This window comes from Andrena cerasifolii, chromosome 1 (genome assembly GCF_050908995.1).
Source record: "Andrena cerasifolii isolate SP2316 chromosome 1, iyAndCera1_principal, whole genome shotgun sequence".
In the NCBI taxonomy this organism is placed as follows: domain Eukaryota; kingdom Metazoa; phylum Arthropoda; class Insecta; order Hymenoptera; family Andrenidae; genus Andrena; species Andrena cerasifolii.
Window position 1 is genome coordinate 13,234,353 of NC_135118.1, and position 19,417 is coordinate 13,253,769.

A 19,417-nucleotide genomic window follows, 5' to 3' on the forward strand; every position below is an offset into this window, starting at 1 on the left:
AATTAAAGGACAAGATTCCTATCTGGTTGTCTTGCCAAGTGATCGTTACGTGACTGACCCATTTTCGAAACGACTTCGTTCGACGTCGCAGTTACATTTTCGATTAGGTAGTCGATCAGTTTATTGCTAACCCACGGCGGCTTTTCTTTAAATTGCATTTCTCCGACACTCGATTTCCTTTTACTGTTGCTCGAAAACTGTCCCTCTATCATCAACTGTTTATCCTAAATTTCCCGTATGGAATACGAATTCTGTAGCACCACAGAGCAGCTCTTTTTTCACTCTGAAGTGGGTTAGGCCACCTTGGACGGAGCAAAATTGCAGTCATTATCAGAATTTTTTTTAGGAAGATAATGAAGTCAACAGAAAATTCAATACGAAGCTTGTTATTGTACAACCCTCGCCGGAAAAATTCATATTTTTTTTCCTACAAAATGGCGGCGGTAGAACCGTGATTCGCAAGATCTTGAGGAGCGACGTTTTCCACGGTGTGCAATCTCACGGCTATACAATTTCACCTAGAACAAAAAACCAAACAATTTTATTTTCTACATGCCTAAAACTTGAGAAGTACGTATGGAAATCCATAAACATTCAGTTGTCTCGAAATGGTGAACATGCGGAGGAAGAGTGCATTGTTTTTTTATAAATGTGTCAATTGCAAAGAATATGTTCCAGATATCGCAAAACCCATATGTACTTCTCTAGTTTCAGGCATGTAGAAAATAAAACTTTTTGGTTTTTTGTTGTAAATCAAACGATATAGCCGTGAGATTGGACACCGTCGCTCCTCAAAATCTTGCGTATCACGGTTCCACCGCTGCCATTTTGTAGGAACAAACAAATACGATTCTTTCCGGCGAGAGTTGTACAATAACAGGCTTCGTATTTAATTTTCTGTTTACTTCATTATCTTCCTTAAAAAATGCCGAAAATGACTGCAATTTTGCTCCGTCGAAGGTGGTCGAACCGCTTAATACCTTGCTGCCTGGCTTGTTCACAACAGAAAACCAGCACGGGGGTGTGTACCTGTTTTACGTTTCAATGCAGGGATTTAAAACAACCAGCGGCAGAGAATTTATAGCAATGTCACAGTGGAGTTACATTTTTGCTTTCACGAAGTATTACTCTAAATCGTTGTATCCAAAATATGAAGCACCCCCGAATTGCATTAGGAAAACCCATTTTCTTCCAGCGTTTCCTTTCTGAGAGTTCAAAGTAGTTAGAAAATACCGCTCCACGTATGGGTGGAAAGGATTTTAAGCGCCTGTGGAGGCGTAATCTCTGATTGCGAATATAGAAATGAATCCGAGAAGTTTTCCGCTGGCAGCAGGGATCCGAAAAAAAAATACTTGCGCAACATTACGACCCCGTTACGGAAAAGCCAGGGCAGAGAAGAGGCACAAAACTTCTGCCGCTGGTGGGGCATGTAAATCCAGCGGCAGCCATCGAGACCGAGCTATAGACAGTCCATCCATTAACCTCGGTTGCTACGAGCCCAGTCTCGAACGTGAGATTTTACACGGGGATGACCGCTCCGCGGCCCATTTCACCGGCCGGGTGAGAAATGGCGAGGGTTCTGGATACGGTTCCTGTCATTGATGCGTGCCAATCACGGGAACCGGTGCACAGGTCGATCGTCAGCGGTGAAATTACGACGCCGAGACAAAAAAACAACAAGCGCGCAGAGAGGACAGGGCGGCAGCAGAGGATGGGAACTGTCATGGGCTACCGCCGCGACAGTCGCATCAAACAAATGACCCTCCTCAATTTGGCACATTCAGCGCGTAGCTTGTTGCGTTTCCATTCATTCCGCGATACCTCATCATAACTTCGGCTTATATACTCCTCCTATTCACCCTCCCCTTCAGCTCTTTCACTACCCTATTTCCCTCCTATTCCGTCAGCTTCTTCGCTCGCATTTAATTCTTTCTTAATCTCCTTCCCCTGCCTCGAATTTCACTTCCCCTTTAACTCCCCCGATTGGCCTCTTCTTTCTACCTCACTATCTGCCTTTCATCGTCTCTCTCTCTCTCTCTCTCTCTCTCTCTCTTTCTCTCTCTTCCCTTTCAATTTTTTCCTCTCTCCAGCATCAAAGCTGTCGGTTATTCTTCAACTTCATTCCCGCCTGCTTCAACTTCCCGTTTTTCTGTTTAATATTTTCATTATATTTGCCCTGCTCCCTCATTCGATTCCTCTGTTCATCTCCGCTTCCCTTTATTATACACGCTGCGACCGTTATCTGTATCTACGCGTCCGTATGCACACACGCGTCGCAGTATCTTCGCTTCTTTAACTACCTGTAAGCGTAGTATGGCGCGTGTGTCTGCGTTTCGCGTGAGCACGCAGCTTTACGCTTTCATGTCTCTTGACGAGCGCGCTGATTACGCGCACACACGCGCGCCAGCACACGCTTCCTCGTCCCCCTACCGCGAGCCCCTGCTGTACTCGTTACAAACCGACGTACGAGCACACTTTTGCCGCTTATTATCTCCCTACATTCCACCCCTTGCTCCTCTCGACCCCTCTCCGTCACTCTCGCTCTCTCTCTCTCTCTCTCTCTCTCTCTCTCCTTTCTCTCTCTCTCTCTCTCTCCCTCTGTCTCTCGTTCTGTTCATTTATGCTCATTGTGTGTAAACGCACGGGAGCCACGCACTTCCTCCTACGTTTTCTACCACTTTGTTTGTTTACATCTCCGTACGCAATACAGAAACGCGCACCTCCTCCCCGCCCCCACAGGTCGCGCGTGTTGCGCGCGCCAATATCGCGTCCGCAGTCCTGGTGTTTACACGATATTTATTACCTCGAGCGATTACATATTATCGACTAGCTTAAAGCACCCGGCGTCGCCCGGGTGAAACCTTCGATTGTCGCGGAGTGTCAAGGGGGTGAAATAAGGGGGAAGTGGTGGGATGCTCAGATTTCCGCAGGGTCCTAGAGAGTAATTATACAAAAATTTAGTCCAGATCGGTTCAATAAATCGGGACACAAAGCGTCCTATATGTTACTCCTGACCCTGGACCACGCATATACAAAATTTCAGAAAGATCCGTTGCGTACTTGCGACGTGACTGAGTAATAAACATCCAAACACGCTTTCGCGTTTATTATATTATAGGAGGATTCACTGTTACCCGCGTGTATCTGTTACTGCAGAAGTTCAAAGGCCGGTGAGTCTTGGAGTTTACCGGTGAAGACTAGCACCCGCCCTTGCGCGTCGGCGGAAGTCCGAAATGTCATAGAAAATATTTGAACTCCGAGCTTTCGCCGACAGGGCTGATCGGTGGATCCTGACATTCACCAGCATCTGTCGATGGAAGCAAGGTTTCAATGGTTTGTAGGATAGGGTGAATCCGGGTGAGTGGGTGCGGCAGGAGAGTAAAAAATAATTAGAATGAAATAAAGTAAAATTCTGAACATATTAGGTTTATTCTGATAAAATAAATAATATCAGTATTAGTTTTACCGGTGAGCCTTGGAATTTACCGGTGAACCGACTGTCCCAGACTTACCGTGTTTCGGACTTCTTAGGATTCACCGGTAAATTCCAAGGCTCACCAGTCTTCGAACTTTTACAGTGACATATCGATGAGATAGATGCACGCGCGTTGATATAGCGGTTCCCTCGTTTTATGCTCCATTTGCCCATCGCGCTGTAAGCTCGGCGCTATCCCCGCCGCTCCCGGTGCTCGTGCGATCCGAGGGAGCTGTTGCCTCGCGGAAATCGGGAGCGAGAGAAATTCAGCCTGAGAAATCAGCCACTGCGTTTTCGGGGTGTGTGTGCAGGGTCGAGCGGCGAAAACACCCAGGCGAAACGAGCTGCTCGTCGACACCGGTGTTGTATACACTTATTTAGCGTGTAAACACTCAGGGGGTTTGCCAGAGGAGCAACAAGTGCCCACTGGTGTACCCAGCGGCTCGGTTTACATCGCACGGACACAGGCCCGCCTCCCACACACCTGCTCCGGGATCTGAACGTATACATTTTGCACGCGTCTGCTATCCCGTCAGAATTGGAGGAGAAACGCTGGGTGTACAGATACTTGAATTGTCGGGGAGTTTGATTTTTAACGATGCGGGGGTAAATGAATACAGCGAGCATAATTTGTTGACTTCAAGGGAAGATTTCTTATTGACTGTGGGTTCTATTGGGATATCTCGTCGAAAATATAATTCAGATGTTTGTATTCACTTTCTCTGTTTAGATCAGATGTTATAAAATGGATTAGGTTCAGGGGACGAATCTATGCATCGTGATGGATAAATATTTTTATAAAAAGGTTCGTCAAAAGAGTTAATTTTAACCCTTCGTTGACACTTTGGGTGTACCTCCTATATGCAAAATAAATACCTTTCCTCCAAAGCCGACTTATACACTATTTATTTTCTGAAAATATTATATCTGATCAACAACTCTGTAGACGCTTAGATTCTAATATTGAAATTTGTAAAAGTTACAATTTTTTGAAGATTTTCTTCGTTTCTTCTCAACACATGGTAATCTAGAATTTGTTCACAGAAACTGTGATGAGATTTCAATAAAAAAAACTATTGGAATGCATTCCAGAGACCTTGAAAATGATTGTCTGAGAGTTTTTAGACCAAGTTACAGTGCTGATGATATTTGAAAGACAGGTAAGTTTATTTACACTATTCCGATATTGGGGGATATAATATGCATAAAACTACAGTGTCACCCTAACAAAATACGTATGTATTTGTTTTTAATTTATTTTGACAAGGTGGCCGATCACTCCCTTAATTATGGGATAGTCCGACCACATTAGTTAAATATACAGCGTGTCTGAAAAAGTGTAACTATCTCGAAAAATATGAATGGTACGAAAAATTGTTTCAGACGAAAGTTCTAGGATGTCAAAGGGGACATAGCATGCTCGTATTTTTTATTTCTTATTCTTGTAACTGGCATCTAAACGCTTTCTAAACACTACCTACATGTGTCTTTTTTTACTGTAAACCCATCTTCAGATTCAAGGAACGAAAATTTCATTCCTCAAAATAGTGATAAGTCGTTAAAAGACTGGGACGAAAACGAATGCGTGGGATGCGGAGAAAACTATTTCGAAATCTCGAAAAGCGACGTTGGTTTCATGATACTAGATGCTTCAAGCACAAGAATGTCTGCGATTTACGTGGAAAACTGAAGAAGAAATAACAAATCAATTAACTTCTTCGCGTATTATACTTTTCGTAAGCTACACTTTTTGCTATTCTTCAAGGTCGGTCTCACCCGCAGTGGGTGGACGCTCTAACCCCGACATGCGGGTGAGACCGCCCAGTTGCAGTGCCAATGTATTTGGTCGAAAACGAACATAAACATTTGAATTGATCGCGCACTATAGTTTACGTATACTCTAAATTGCTCGAGCTTCGCTTTAATTCCTACAAAACGACAAAAATGTGAAAAACAACGATGCTGCAATTTTTTTCCTCCATTAGCGGTCGAACTATCCCGGACTTACAATACAACAATACGAACCTAAGTGCAGGATATCGCGTGCCCCTAATCACACGCAATTAAAACAGTCCAGATGCCACGTTTCCCGCCCGACACGTTTTCTCACGTACACGGGCGGGACGCGACGCAAAAACGCGCGGCACAAGCTCGCGTGTACTGAAACACGCGACCCCGGCGTACGGAGGGGCTCCGTTTAACCGCGGTTGAATCGCCGCGAAAGGATCCTCTTCCTGGTGTTGGCAAAAAGCCTCGTTTTAAGGCTGCTAGCGAAGAAAAGTGGACGAGACCGACTATGCGCTGGCCATGCCATCGGAGTAGTTTTGTGCAGCGAAGATATGGGATTCCAGCGGACAGAAGACGATTCGGAACTTCCCCTTCTGTCGCGTTTATACGAAAAGAAAGCATCCGCGGGGCCCCTTGGAAGTCGAGATCCCCGTACTTTACACGCTATCGCTTGTAATCTTTCAAACGCCGTCGCGCTCGTTCTCATCTAGGGTAGCTTGCGATGCTTATCGCGTTACTGCAAGTTACGAGAGCGCCGCAATGATTGCGAAGGGGCGGTTAACAATCGCGCGATGCAAGGGGGAATTGCTTTCTGAACGGGCATCGTTTAAAATATTCACGGCGGATTTAAAGTTCCGCTTAACCCTTTATGTTTCTTCTCGGTGGGTAGCGGAAAGTTTCGGGATATTTACGATTACGGTAATCTCGTACTTACGCGGGGGCTGTTTGAGTTATCGCGTTCTCCATTAAAAACTGAAATTGCGGGGGCAGCGGTTCCAAAAGCGGTACAGTCTCTTTTTATTCCCGTAACCGAGGACTGGAATGAAATTCGTTTGAACTAAGTTTAAATTACCCCCTTCTTTGCTCCGTCCGATCTTCGACCGCGGCCTTAGCTCCGCACTAATTGACTTAATTTCTGCACTGATTATCGGGGTTATTTGCAGCCACTTTAAACGCTTCGAAACAGGATCCCAGGCTTCCCAAACGATTCGTTTCGTAACCGGCAGAATATCATCCGTGATAGAATTACAATCGCGCTGATGCGGGATTCGTCGTGGGAGTCTGTTTTAGATGGTTTTAACGTAGCTGCTTCTGCTAGGGTGTCGCATTACTATGATGCTTCCGACAACGGCTATTGTGAGCACTAAAAGCAGGATCGTGTAATATTGGTGAAAAATCTAGAGATAGTTTCGTCGCGTTTAGAAGCATTTCCCAGGCGAATGAAATTGCGAGGTAGGGATTTGGAAAATAAGAGACACCGGAGAAGAATGTGAAAAATAAAAATCCTACGTAAGTACCTGTTAGTTTCAAGGGGCTACGTACCTTCACGTAGGAGGCCAAACGGTAGGACGGATTTGAAGAATTTCTTTTGGGTGGAGAAGTGTTTCTATCAATAAAACATTATATACAGTAGAAAGGTTATACTTTTGTCTATGAAATAGGAAATTTTCATTAAAAAATTTGGAAAAGAAGCTGCGTGGTAGCTGTTTCCGCATCTGAATCAAAAAAGGAAAAATTATTCTTAAAGTAGACAAAAAAACTAGTCCTTCTCGCAACCGATTTTTTGTTCAATTTGTCACAAAAGGGCGAGCATGTGTGTCAATATATATTCAGTCATAAAGTCGGTTTCTATGTTCAAATGCCCGCCCTTTTGCGAAAAATTGAAAAAAAAAACGAGGTACGAGAAGGACCAGTTTTTTTTGTCGACTTTAAGAATAATTTTTCCTTTTATAATTCAGATGCAATTCAGCGAAAATGTGATGGTTACGGCAGACGCCTTTTTTGAAAAAAAAAAACGTTGTATGGAAACAGCTACCACGCAGCTTCTTCTCAGAATTTTTTAATGAAAATTTCACATTTTATAGACAATAGTATAACATCTCTAATGTACATAATTTTTCTTTGATAATAACATTTGCACCGAAAAAAAATTGTTCAATTTCGTCCTACTTTTTTGCCTCCAAGGTGTATGTAGCCCCTGAAAGAGAATATTTGTACTGCTGGTTGTAAGTTTTTGCATAAAATACATAATTAGATTCCCCATTCTTTTCTACATATGCCCTCTAAATTCCATTGCCGTATTTTTAAAATTGACATAGCTATGGTAGGTAAATTTTGCGAATCGAAGTTGACATGTGCTGAACATGACACGATCTATGATTATTTTTATGCCTCTATTTTTTTATTACGCAAATATTAAATAAATAATAAAAAATACTATTAAAAAACAACATTTCTTTCTATATTTCTCCATTTTATGCAAGAAGTCCCGGAGAGGGCTATAATTATAATTGATTCCCCTGATGAATTTATTACATAATTCCGATTGCAGTAATGCAAGTGCAAAGGAGCTATATCAAACTTTTAAATACTACAGACAGTTTTACGACAAAGTAACCTTCTAATGTTTACAGATACGTGTCTCGAAATTGAATTTCGGCACCGAGGCTTGTTGCATTTAACAATACCTACAACTTATTACTTGATAGCTCAGAAGATTGTAACTGAGACGTAGAGCGATAGTACCTTCGTTTATTTAATAAATCATCATCCTTGGGATATCGTGTTCACCACTTAGCTTCGGATAATCGTTACACAACTTCCTCTTAATATGACTGAGTGCCATTCCGAGGGCAAGCTTTTTTCTTCAACATCCAAAGCCGCCACTCAAAGCGGCACTCTATCATCCTTCAAACTGTCAACACCCACGTATGTCCGAGCGCGATCCGCTACCAGCGCGCGAACCGAACAGAGCCGCCGAGCACGCTGTCAAACAGAGAACGAATCGCCGCCAATGCGAGAGGATCGTTTTAATCTCTGACGACAGAACCGGGACCGGGGAAGTTTAAATTACGTTCGAAGGACCGGTCCCGCTCGTCATCCAGCCCCCGCGCGCGCCCATCATTGCCTTCTTTAACTTCTGCAAGAAAGGCAGCCGACTCTCGTCGAGAGCCTGCCCTCCTCGTTCTCCAGCAACCAGCCGTATCCCTGGAACTTAACTTTCTTCCTGATTGACGTTCGGTTATTGTCGCATTTGCATAACCCACCCTCGCCGCGCTCGCCCCCCCCCGCCGGTCCCTTTTCACGTCTCTCTGCTCTGTCGCCGCGTCTCGAGGATGCTAACCAAGAGACAAGAGGACGTGAGTGAAGACGAGGATGGGTAAGGGTGTGCGAGGGAGTGGGCGCGAGGCAACGGCGGTCGAAGAACGGAAGGAAGTAAGGAGCAGGGATGGGAGACGGAGGGAAGACGCCCGGGAAGAGAACGGTAGAAGAATGCGGGAACGGCCGCGTGTCAAATCGAATTTGCCTCATTTGCCCTGAGCGGCGACTCCGCCAGCACGAGAATCTATTAGAATAATTTTTATGAATCTAATTTTAAATTCCAGCGAACGAAGTTACTTTACTGTCACGCTGTCAGCGGCTCTTTATTAAGTGGTCCTCTTCGCAGCCGGTCGGGTCCACGGCTAGCAGGGGTTCGCGACCTGTCGCCCATCGAAAACGAATAATTTAAATAATTTACCGTCTAATTCTTCGGGCCAATGTCAGCGGCCGACGGCTCCGCGGGTCCGTGGGACGTTACAGAAACGAGATTTCGCCGGTTATCGGCGAGCGCCGGCGATTATGTCGTTCAAAACACGCCGGGCCGCGGGCCGCGGCGCGCGCAGCTGAGCGGGGATCTTCTGTTAACTGGCTTAGCGAATTGAAATATTCAAATCTCAGGGAAGTAAGGGCTGATGATTACGACGCTTCTCGCTCTTCCTGGGGAACAAGCCGGGGAAGGGGATTGTACAGGACGTCGCGCGACTATTTGCGATGATTTCATTCGATTCCCGCGCAGTCGATTCTCGAATGGGGGTAGGTATGGGGTGTTGTTCTAGACGTGGGACAAAGGGATCATCGAACGGGATATTCTTTGGTAGCCTTGCCGGGGAAAACGCTTTTGTATAAATATTTTTCATGCAGTGAATATTTCTGGCCGACTGCTTCGTTTTCGCTTATACGTGGAGATTAATGCAGGTATGCTGTATAAATAGCGAATTGAGCGTTGGTACTTTCTCATTGATACACTGGGTCATTGTTTAATTTGTGCGTATGGGAAAGTGGTGTTTTCCTGGTGGTGTAGTTGGTGGTCGGTTGAAAGAATTTTTTTAAACAGTTCTGTGATTTAAAAGTGAATTTTTGTTAGAAAAGCTTTATGTCGATGGCTTATGTTAGTGCAGAAATATTGTACGTCCACTTTTAGCGTTTTTTGACTGAAGCAAGTTTAAACTTGCAATGGTACGTAAGATTCAGGGGAATTAGTGAAGAAAAGTATTATTTTTGACAAATTTATGCAGTAGATATAGATGTGACTTTTATACAGCACATAGAAACAGTTCTTGACTGTTTCTGCATATAAAAATTCAAATTTGCAGATGAATTTGTCTGTCTTATGAAAGTGCAATTTTTGGAATGGTAATTAAAATCTTTAACAGTTTGATAAGGTGTAATGAACTGTAAATGGTTTTTATAAGGAAAGTGTAAGAGGGAAACGAAGTACAGTAGGAAGGCAAGGGGACTAGGATTGTCCATGGTCAGACGCGCTTTGTGACGCAATGCGCCTGAAGCTATATTTCCCTATAACTTTTAACACATGTATTATTTGAAAAAATGCTTTAAGTAAAAGATAGTTGAATTATCAAGCCCTTTTACAACGCATACAAATTTGGTAGCAACAGGATTTAATATTCTTAAATTACATCTGCAATTATTACTTTTATGAAGCCTAAAATTCACTTTTCTACGTAACAGTTATTCGTCTCTCGCTGTAATAAATTTTACGAATATCCCAACGTTAATAATGATTATAAGAACGTTGCTAAATAAAATTTAAGAGACTCTGAAGGTGATTGTAATTTGCAAATATCTGAGTAAATGTCTGAACTGTTTTGTGAGACCCTGATATTTCCACTACTATCATGAAAAATTCTCCCATTCTTCGTTATTAAAAATGATGTCAATTGCAAAATGAAATTTCTTGCTAATGGGGCACCACAATGGAAATTGATTTCACAACAACAAATAATCAAATCTTGAATACTTGAGTGATGGAGTTACTTGTTAATAGCGAGGTAACGGTAACTTTGTTGGTAGGATGAGTTGTATAGGGACTTGCTACACGCTGCTGTTACTTTCTGCCGTTTAGCGGCACCGATAAGATACGCCGTTGACGTTTGACTGATTGGATTGACGAAAGACGTTGAGTAAGAGTTTCATAAAACGCAGATCTGGACGGATGCGAATTGATACACTTTAGACCTTAAAACTAGTTCCTACGTGTGTCCAACCAAAAACTAGAACACATGACACTTATCGCATTCCGTTACAATCGCCACGATAATTTATGTAAAAGGCTCCAATACCACACTTTTATGCACCGAATCGAACCCTTGCACTGCGAAACACCCTTGCATCTTCCATCACTGTATCCAGAATTGCAACAGAGTAACTTTCGAGAACATAAACAAACCATATATACCAGAACCCATAAAAAAATATTTACTTCGATAATAACATGATTAGGGGCTAACAAGTTTATTTCAACTCGAAGCACCTGGAATATTGCTAGCTTTTCCTGGAGTATAAAAACCGCCTGAAAAGGAGCGCGATATTTGAGATTTTTTTTTAAGAGAAACCCTCCAATTATAATAACTGAAAACTTTATGCCTATATTTGTACATATTTAGGCAACATTTAAAAAAAAATAATTTAAAAACGGTGCCTAAAACTTTAAACGCGTTTTTTTTTCAAAACGATGTTTTTCGAATTTGTTAGCATGATATTTCAAAAACCAATCACCCCATTTATTTCAAACTTGGTATATATCTTCAGTAGATGTCCCATTCTCGCTGATACTAAAACTAAGTCGGTTTTTGCAAAATTAGACTTATGTGACTTAAAAATCCAGCGATTTTTTTTGCAGAAGTCGATGTCTGTTTTAGAAGCTGCCATTTTTTTTTAATTTTCAGTATTTCTCGTTTATTCTAGTTCGGGCATAAATGTTCATAAATTTTACATTTTTCATTTATTATTATAATTAAAATAAATAAATATTTCAATTTTGTAAAGTTAAATTTGTGCTACTATCGACTCCATGCAGCGTTACAACCGACCCGGAGTCAGGGGCGGTTGTACCACTCTCTCCGCTTCTCATTTTTTATTAATACAGCAAAACTGCTGTATCTCAATAATGTCAGATAAGTAAGTAACATTTTCGTACAAGAGCTTTTGTTCTAACTCTGATAGTTCTTGCGTAATCGTATTCCAAAGTCAAAGTGTTATTACCGCGGGTCTACCCTATCCTCAATTCCCTCATAACTACAAACAGTATCACAGTACTGACGCTACTACCACAACATCCCTCTGAACAGTTTTCCCCGAACCACCCAATAAAACCCCTATCAGCTCCAATACATACAAACATCAATGCCCATCTCAGCACCCACACTTGGGCTACTAATAAATCCCCAGAATTTGACACAGGTAAGTTCCCTAACCCCAATTCAGGATACTCCACAACCCTGCAGGAGCTCGCCCAGGTTCTCGATGGCAAGCAGGATTTTCGACGGTTCTCGGAGGAGCATCGGTGCGTGATGACGAAGACGCTACCTACCCCCGGAGCCTAGGGGCGGAGGGTAGGGGGCGCCGCGCTGCGCTGAGCACCAATTACGCTTACCGAACGGCCGTCACTCGGCATTATCGGATAGTTAACTCGGTAAATGGGGGAAAGAATTCTCTGGAGATGATTCGGTGCGCAGCGGGGGGCCACCGCGGAAGAGGAAGAAAAAGTCGCGTCCCCGACGATAAGGCGGGCAGGGCGGCGAGCAACAAGCGGAGCATGGAATTCCACTAGGCAGATGGAGCACCTCGGCGGCCTATATTCGCGGCTTATTTTAGAACATCGCCGAGCCAGCCTCGGCCGTGCACGCGCAAGCGTTACACGCTGCACTTACGAGAGGCACCAGGAACCCGTGCACCGATTACGATTTGCTGGACATCGGCTGGTGCACGGCGCTATAAGCGGAATGCGCGGCCATCGCGCGCGACATTTATCGGTTACCTCGGCCCTCGCGACGGGCAACCGAGCGACTATTGCCTTTAATAGTTACGAGAACGATCTTTCAGAATTTGAGACGTGGATCGGGGATTGCGGGCTCGTCGCGGACGCTCTTACTCAATTGCAACCATTAACGGGGGGGTATAACGGCGAGTTTTCGTTCCCTGGTTTAATCGTTCGAGGAAGGACATGCGTCAGATGTGATTCACGAAGTTCCACGGCTGGGGAAAATAGATCTTTGAAATAGATAAATAGAGATGAATAGTTTTATTTGGTCGAGTGATACAGGAGTTCATAAATAAACTTTTCTTTCGAATAGTATTTCAAATATATACTCTAATGATAACTCATAAAAATACTATTGAGAAATGAGTATTTCATTGAGATATATGAAAATAGTATTTCAAATAATAATATTTTAAATAATACCTAGTATTTCACATAACGAGTGAGTGACTGAGAGCATAAAAAATGTGCTTGAGTTCAGAAATCCTTGCAAAAAATATTTATCCGAATATATGTAATCTTAACCCTTCGTTGACATTCTGGGTGTGAGCCACCCACAAGCTGATTTTGACGCTCTGTACCTTCTATATTCAAAATGAATACCTTTTCTCCAAAGCTGACTTACAAACTATTTTTTCTCTCAAAAAATTATATTCGAGCAACAACTCTGTAGATTTTTAGCTTCTATTATTGAAATTCGTAAAAGTTGCAACTATTTAAAGATTTTCTTCGTTTTTTCTCGACATGTGGTAATCTAGATTTTTTTTTACAAAAACTGTGATTAAATTTCAATCAAAAAATTATTGGAATATATTCTAGAGACCTTAAAACTGATCCAAGATTTCGTTAGTATATTAATGTATCTTCCGATTGACGGAGAGAATTTTCCGAAATATTAATTTAAAACACAATGACGGCTATTTAAAGTTGGAATCCTGATTTTTCGTGCAAAAATCACGGGATAAAATCAGGATTTCAACTTTAAGTAGCCGCCATTTTCTTTTAAATTAATATTTCGAAAATCCCCTCCGTCAATCAGAGGATACATTAATATATTAACGAAATCTTTTTTGTATTTTGATTTTAGATAATCTGGTTCCGAATGGCCTTGCTCACCGCAAAACCAAATGTTTAAAAAGGCTTCTTGGATGTGGGTTGTAACTTTATTAAAAACGTAAATATTTTTCTACGAAAAAATTACCAAATGTTCTTTAAATGTCGCTCTTTTAAGCGCAAAAAGTTCTGTAAGAATATACGCATCCACTTTTTCAAAAAAAATTCACAAACATTCGCCTCGTTTCAGCCGTCTGACTAGATATAACCCCTTAAGAAGATAGCGAGCAACATGATCTGTTTGGTTCTGAAATTTGTATCTCCTACTTCCTATATTCGAATCCGAGTGTAAATAGTAAATAGTATTTATGCACGTCTGAAGCATTTAATGAAATACTATTCTCAAACAGTATTTGATTTAAACATTAAATGAAATAGTATTTTCAAACAGTATTTTATTTCAGCATTAACTGTCTTTAGTATTTTGTCTCAAACTATTTCAAATTTTCCCCAGCCCTGCAAATTTCGCGACTTATTGTTGGAACTGGAGAGACTAGAGGATATCTAGGCTTACAAACTTAAAGTGCATAAAAGCATATTTTCATAATTAAATATTCTTTCCTATTAATCTAAACGTGTTTCTAGATACGTGAAAGCGAGTGACAATATCTGAAAAGATGTGCTTCCTTGTAGATACCTCTGCACAAGGTTCCGTATTTCTGAAGCTAGATCCCATTCTCTTTGAGCAGTTTCTCAGATACTTCTTCGGTAGTACGAGGGGATTGCATTAGTTACAACAATAGAGATTCTGTTTTCGGATACGCCTGCATAAAGTCACCAAACGGTGTCCCCTACTGAAGGCGAATATACATATACGCCGTGTATAATCCGTATTTCATCACTGAGCTTGAATTCGAATCAGTGGATCAGCGTTATCTGGCAACTGGATATCACAAATACCGGGCAGGCACGATAAAGGAAGATCTAGGTCTCAGACCCTCGACGCGTTGCCATGACGAGTGCCGTTTCTCCAAGTATTCGTTCCCCATTTAATTTCTAATTACGAGCGCATCCGAAAGCTGTTATCAGCCAGTTATTACACACCGATGGGAACCCGCGCACCAACCTTCGCGCGATCCGTCGTGCCGCATGCATCGGTAACGGGTCGCTAGGAAACGCGCGTCGAGTATTTAATAAAAATTCATCGACGTCGACGGTTACACGGGGGACAAAGCGCGACTATTGTACGCGGACGATTATGAGCGCGGCGATCGCTGGAAATCACATTTCCCCGTGCGTAATATCGCGCAATAAAAACGGTGGATGGCCGCGAGGCCGCGGAATCGGCAGGAAATCCACGAATAACGCTCGTGGCTAGGGAAAAATGTGTACGTCGCACCGAGCAGACGGCCGAGCGACTCTGTCGCGTAACCGTGCATACTTTACCAAGGGATTAGAAATTCTAATCAGCTTGCGCGACGGCCGCGCACGCTTGTCAAATACGGGCCACGCTTGGTCGATAAACCGCACGCGATAAACGAATTTGTAGTCATTTTCCTTGCAATTACGGGTTTATCAACCTGTGCTCCGAAACTCGGCGAGGTAGCTTCTTTCCCCGAGCAATTTCCAAGGTGTCGAGTTTATTCGAGTGGTAAGACACCTCCGAGGAGTTTCTTGAATTGGATCTATCGTTGGATTTACGTCAGGTTTGAGTCAAGTGAAGATTTGATACGCTCCTCTCTTCCCGCGAACCTGCGGGAAATCATGAGGGCGGCTCAGTTCCTTCGCGATTCAAAATCGATACATATGTGATCCTAGTTACGACCCACTTAGGCGTCGGATTGGTGTGTTTCACATGTCGAATTCGCTCGCGAGTCGAGGTTGAACCGAGGCCGCGACGCAGGGAATCGAAAGCCACTTGGTGTTATCTTGTGAAACATAATCACGGCGACATTGAAATGGAGGGAGGTTTGAAAATCCCTGAAGTCTGTTTTTCAATTGCTTCCTAAGTCAAATAGATCGCGATCGATCGGCGACGAGCATCATGGACGAGTAGATACCTACAGTGGCTCGCATTAATATTCGGACACTTTTTAAAATCGCGTAACTTTTTTAGAATTGGTCCAAACAACTTGAGTTTTTTTGAGAAGCTAGAAGGATTAGTTTGCTAACTGACGCGTTTCGTCGTTTTGAAAAGAAATGTATTTGGTTGGAATAGCGAAAAGAATAGTAAAGGTCGATTTTTAAACTTTTTTTTGTGAGCTTGTAATGAAAATTAAAAAAAAACCGTTTGTAGATTGCAGTAAGTTGTATGCGTGCCTAAAATTTCATCAAAATCGGTTAACGTTGCTCCGAGCTACAAACGTTTAAAGATCGCAGAATAAGGTCGAGAATCGCTGACTTCGGGAATTTTCGCGATTCCAAAAAAAAGTTTAAAAATCGACCTTTACTATTTTTTTCGCTATTCCAACCAAATACATTTTTTTTCAAAACGACGAAACGCGTCAGTTAGCAAACTAATCCTTCTAGCTTCTCAAAAAAACTCAAGTTGTTTGGACCAATTTTAAAAAAGTTATGCGATTTTAAAAAGTATCCGAATATTAATGCGAGTCACTGTATCACGTTTTCGTATCACGCTGCGGAGTTTATTTCGTAAGATTAAGTAGCTCGGTAATACGAGAGTGATTGGGTTTTCAATAAAAAATTTTTAGTTGGGATGAAATAAGTGCTAAAATATTAAAAGACTTCCTGAAATTATCTTTCGTGTCCGCCGCATATGGCTATTGAAAACAAATCGTGGTCGACTGTTGATTGCACGTGAGACACGTTTTCGGGTTAGTTAATCAGTGGAAATTGTTTATTACTCTCTCGAGGACAGGGGAATTACTAAATGAATTACTAAATTTATTGACGATTCTGTTTGTAAAGAATTGAAATATGGAGTAGGGGGGAATTACCGCGCGTGCGAGTGTTTGTAATTAAAATAGAAATTCCATCGCGAAGGGAAAAGTACAAAATGACAGAGCGAAACACGAATCTCGCATCGTATATACGATTCTAATCGGAACTCGTTGGACAAAAAGGCAATTAATTTCACTCATAAGAAGAAGTGCAAAGTTCAGTTATTTTCTGAGCGTGATTAACAGAGTGGATAAAGAAACATAAGCAGAAACCATGAATTAATCATTACGCGCTCTAAAAGTAGGAAAAGTCCTTTCATTAAATGCTCACGTTCTACAAGATAATCTGTAAACTTCGTGTGCCTACCGATGCTCTCCAGTTTTTAGTAAACACTCGATACACAATATCGTTCAAATCCGCGAATGATGTAAGAGAAAGGAGTTCGAATACTACGATTAAAGGTAGCGATTATAGAAAGTGTAACTGTACGAGGGAAATTATTTAATGAAACATATAATTAGTAATCGTGCCCGTAGATCTGACGACTGTTTTTCGCAACGTATCTTAAAATAGCGAATGTATCGGAGCCGTTGTCGATAAAACTCCTATTCCTAATCAACGAAAGTCCGATTTCGCGGTGCACACCCGCTGCTCGACTCTCCGATTGGTCGGTGAGGAGAGGACACCCAGTAGATATCGTGCGTGGCGCCTTGGCCTACGCACTTTGCTTGCGTAACACTTGTGGAGCGGGGATCTTCGCCAGCCAAGGCAAACTTCGCAGATGTGCGCGTGCATTTTCACGCTTAAGGTCGCGTACACGCCTTACGATTCGCTGGCTGCTCATTAATGACGGGGGTTCGTAGTTGATTCCAGCTACTTTAGATCACTTGGGACAAGGGGCGAAGAATTCTAATCATTTTGAATATATGATAAAAAGAAGTGTAGTTACTACGAATATATGGCAGAGACTTCGAATAACTATTTGTGTATTATTATATGTAAATGAGATGAGGCTTGCTCGATGCGATTTTAAATGCAAATGAAAAAGAACAGAGGATTGCAAGCGGTCGTACGTCAGCATGAAATGGTAGCAAAAAGAATCAGAAGATTGGCTATCTAAATCATGGTATCTGAATGCACGAACTTTGCTGCAAGTAATTTCGGCTGGAAAATGGAAAGTACCTGATTCTTCGAAGAGGTGGCACGGAAAACTTGGCATCTTTAGCATATGTAAGATATGACGTAATTCGTAGTGCAACAAAGGCAGAACGGCTCCTCGCATTGAAAATATATAAGAGAATGTATAAGTTTATGTAAGGCTTGATTTTTAAATAGTTGAAGCTTCGAAATTCAACGAGTTCATACGCACTTGATTAACTATTAGCTTAACCAGTGAAAAACCTACTTCTGCTCGTGTTTATCGATAAATATCGGCAATGTCACGACGAATCCTGATAATGCATTTATTAACGACTCTATATAATTCACATTTACATTAATTTTCCCATTATTGAAATTATCGCCCCTGTCGCTGCATACAGATTTGTGCTCAGTGGATCGGGGCAGCTTATACTGGCGCTGACGTGTCCTGATCCTTCAATGATTTCAAGCTCTGTGTCATTTTGTCCGTTGGGTAGTGAAGATTTACTCCATCTTCAGCAAAAATTGTTTCCCTAACGAGACTCCCCATATTAATAAGAAAAATCGCCAGAGTCGAGCTTATTGCTCTTAAGCAAGCAGTATGTTCGTTAACTCGCAATTATAATGTACAATTTTTAATGTTGCACAATTGATACTGCTAATGCCACTCGAATAAAAGATAGAAAAATGGTAGGCAACGAAGCATGAAAAAACTAAGGGATACAATAGTTATTTATAGAGAACTTAATTGAATCAATATTTCACCTTTCTCTTCATTCTATTCTACGCGTAAATGGTAATTACCGAAATTATCAAAATGATCATTCTCTGTATAAATATTAGTTACTATACAATTTAATTATATTTTTATAAGGTACGATATTCCACAAACTTGCTTCACTCCGTTGCTTGAAATCGAGATTGTAGAAATGACAGTGAAACGTACGATATCAAAAATATTTCAAGATCAACTTTGACAAGTCTATTTTTAGAGGTCTGATGAAAATATGGACAGTTTTATTGCGCACCCATAGCTAGATTATGTCATCGAAATTATATTTCGAAATTAAAAAAGCAATGGAAATAGGATCTACTCAATTTTTCTAATATCGCTGCAGCCTCTAGAGGGACTTGCAGATATATCGAAATCCGCGGATTGGAAACCTTTCTCCCCTGTTACTTTTCGGCCCCGTGTGCGAGTACGCCCACGCGGCGTAATAAAAACAGAGCTGAACACTTTATATTTAAATAGGCGATGACAAATAATTTATTGGTAACTACCTATTGTCATTATTGACGAAAAATTTGGAAACTGTTCTTCAAATAAGCGGTGAATCACAGAAACTCCATAGAATACGATTATATATCCTAAGTTATATCTTCTCGATAGAAAAATAATGCTGCAAATGTGACTATATGCGACACACGTGTTAAAAACAGTTACCACTGTCATTAAGACTTTAGAGACCCATCAAAACCTTTCCCATTTTCAACATTCAGAAAATATTCACAATAATTCTAAGCAGTGCACAGATTGAAGTGCTTGAAAATTCACAAGAGACCATATTGAATACCCATCACAATCTAGGGCAGTAAATTTAAGCTTCCTTACAAAAATCACACACATTAAACCAACATAATAATACAGAAAAATGAAAAGCAACATAAATGTACAACATAAGTCTTCCAACTTTGTATATTCTTGCTAATTTTGCAACACCCACACCATTTTCTAGTTT

At 41.6% G+C, this 19,417-nt stretch overlaps 2 protein-coding genes across 6 annotated transcripts in view; both read right to left on the reverse strand.

The window, feature by feature from the left end:
• Window positions 1-19,417, reverse strand: part of LOC143372810 (uncharacterized) — a 307,489-nt gene that overhangs the window by 43,799 nt on the left and 244,273 nt on the right. The window lies entirely within an intron of this gene.
• The window catches only part of Foxo (forkhead box, sub-group O), a 222,970-nt gene that overhangs the window by 29,672 nt on the left and 173,881 nt on the right, over window positions 1-19,417 (reverse strand). The window contains exon 8 of one of the 5 annotated variants that reach the window (XM_076819201.1): window positions 392-518. The exons of the other annotated variants lie outside the window; for them this stretch is intronic. The gene's annotated coding sequence lies outside the window, so the exon portion shown is untranslated. Of the gene's footprint in view, window positions 1-391; window positions 519-19,417 lie in introns of those variants that run through there. 5 annotated transcript variants of the gene reach the window in all.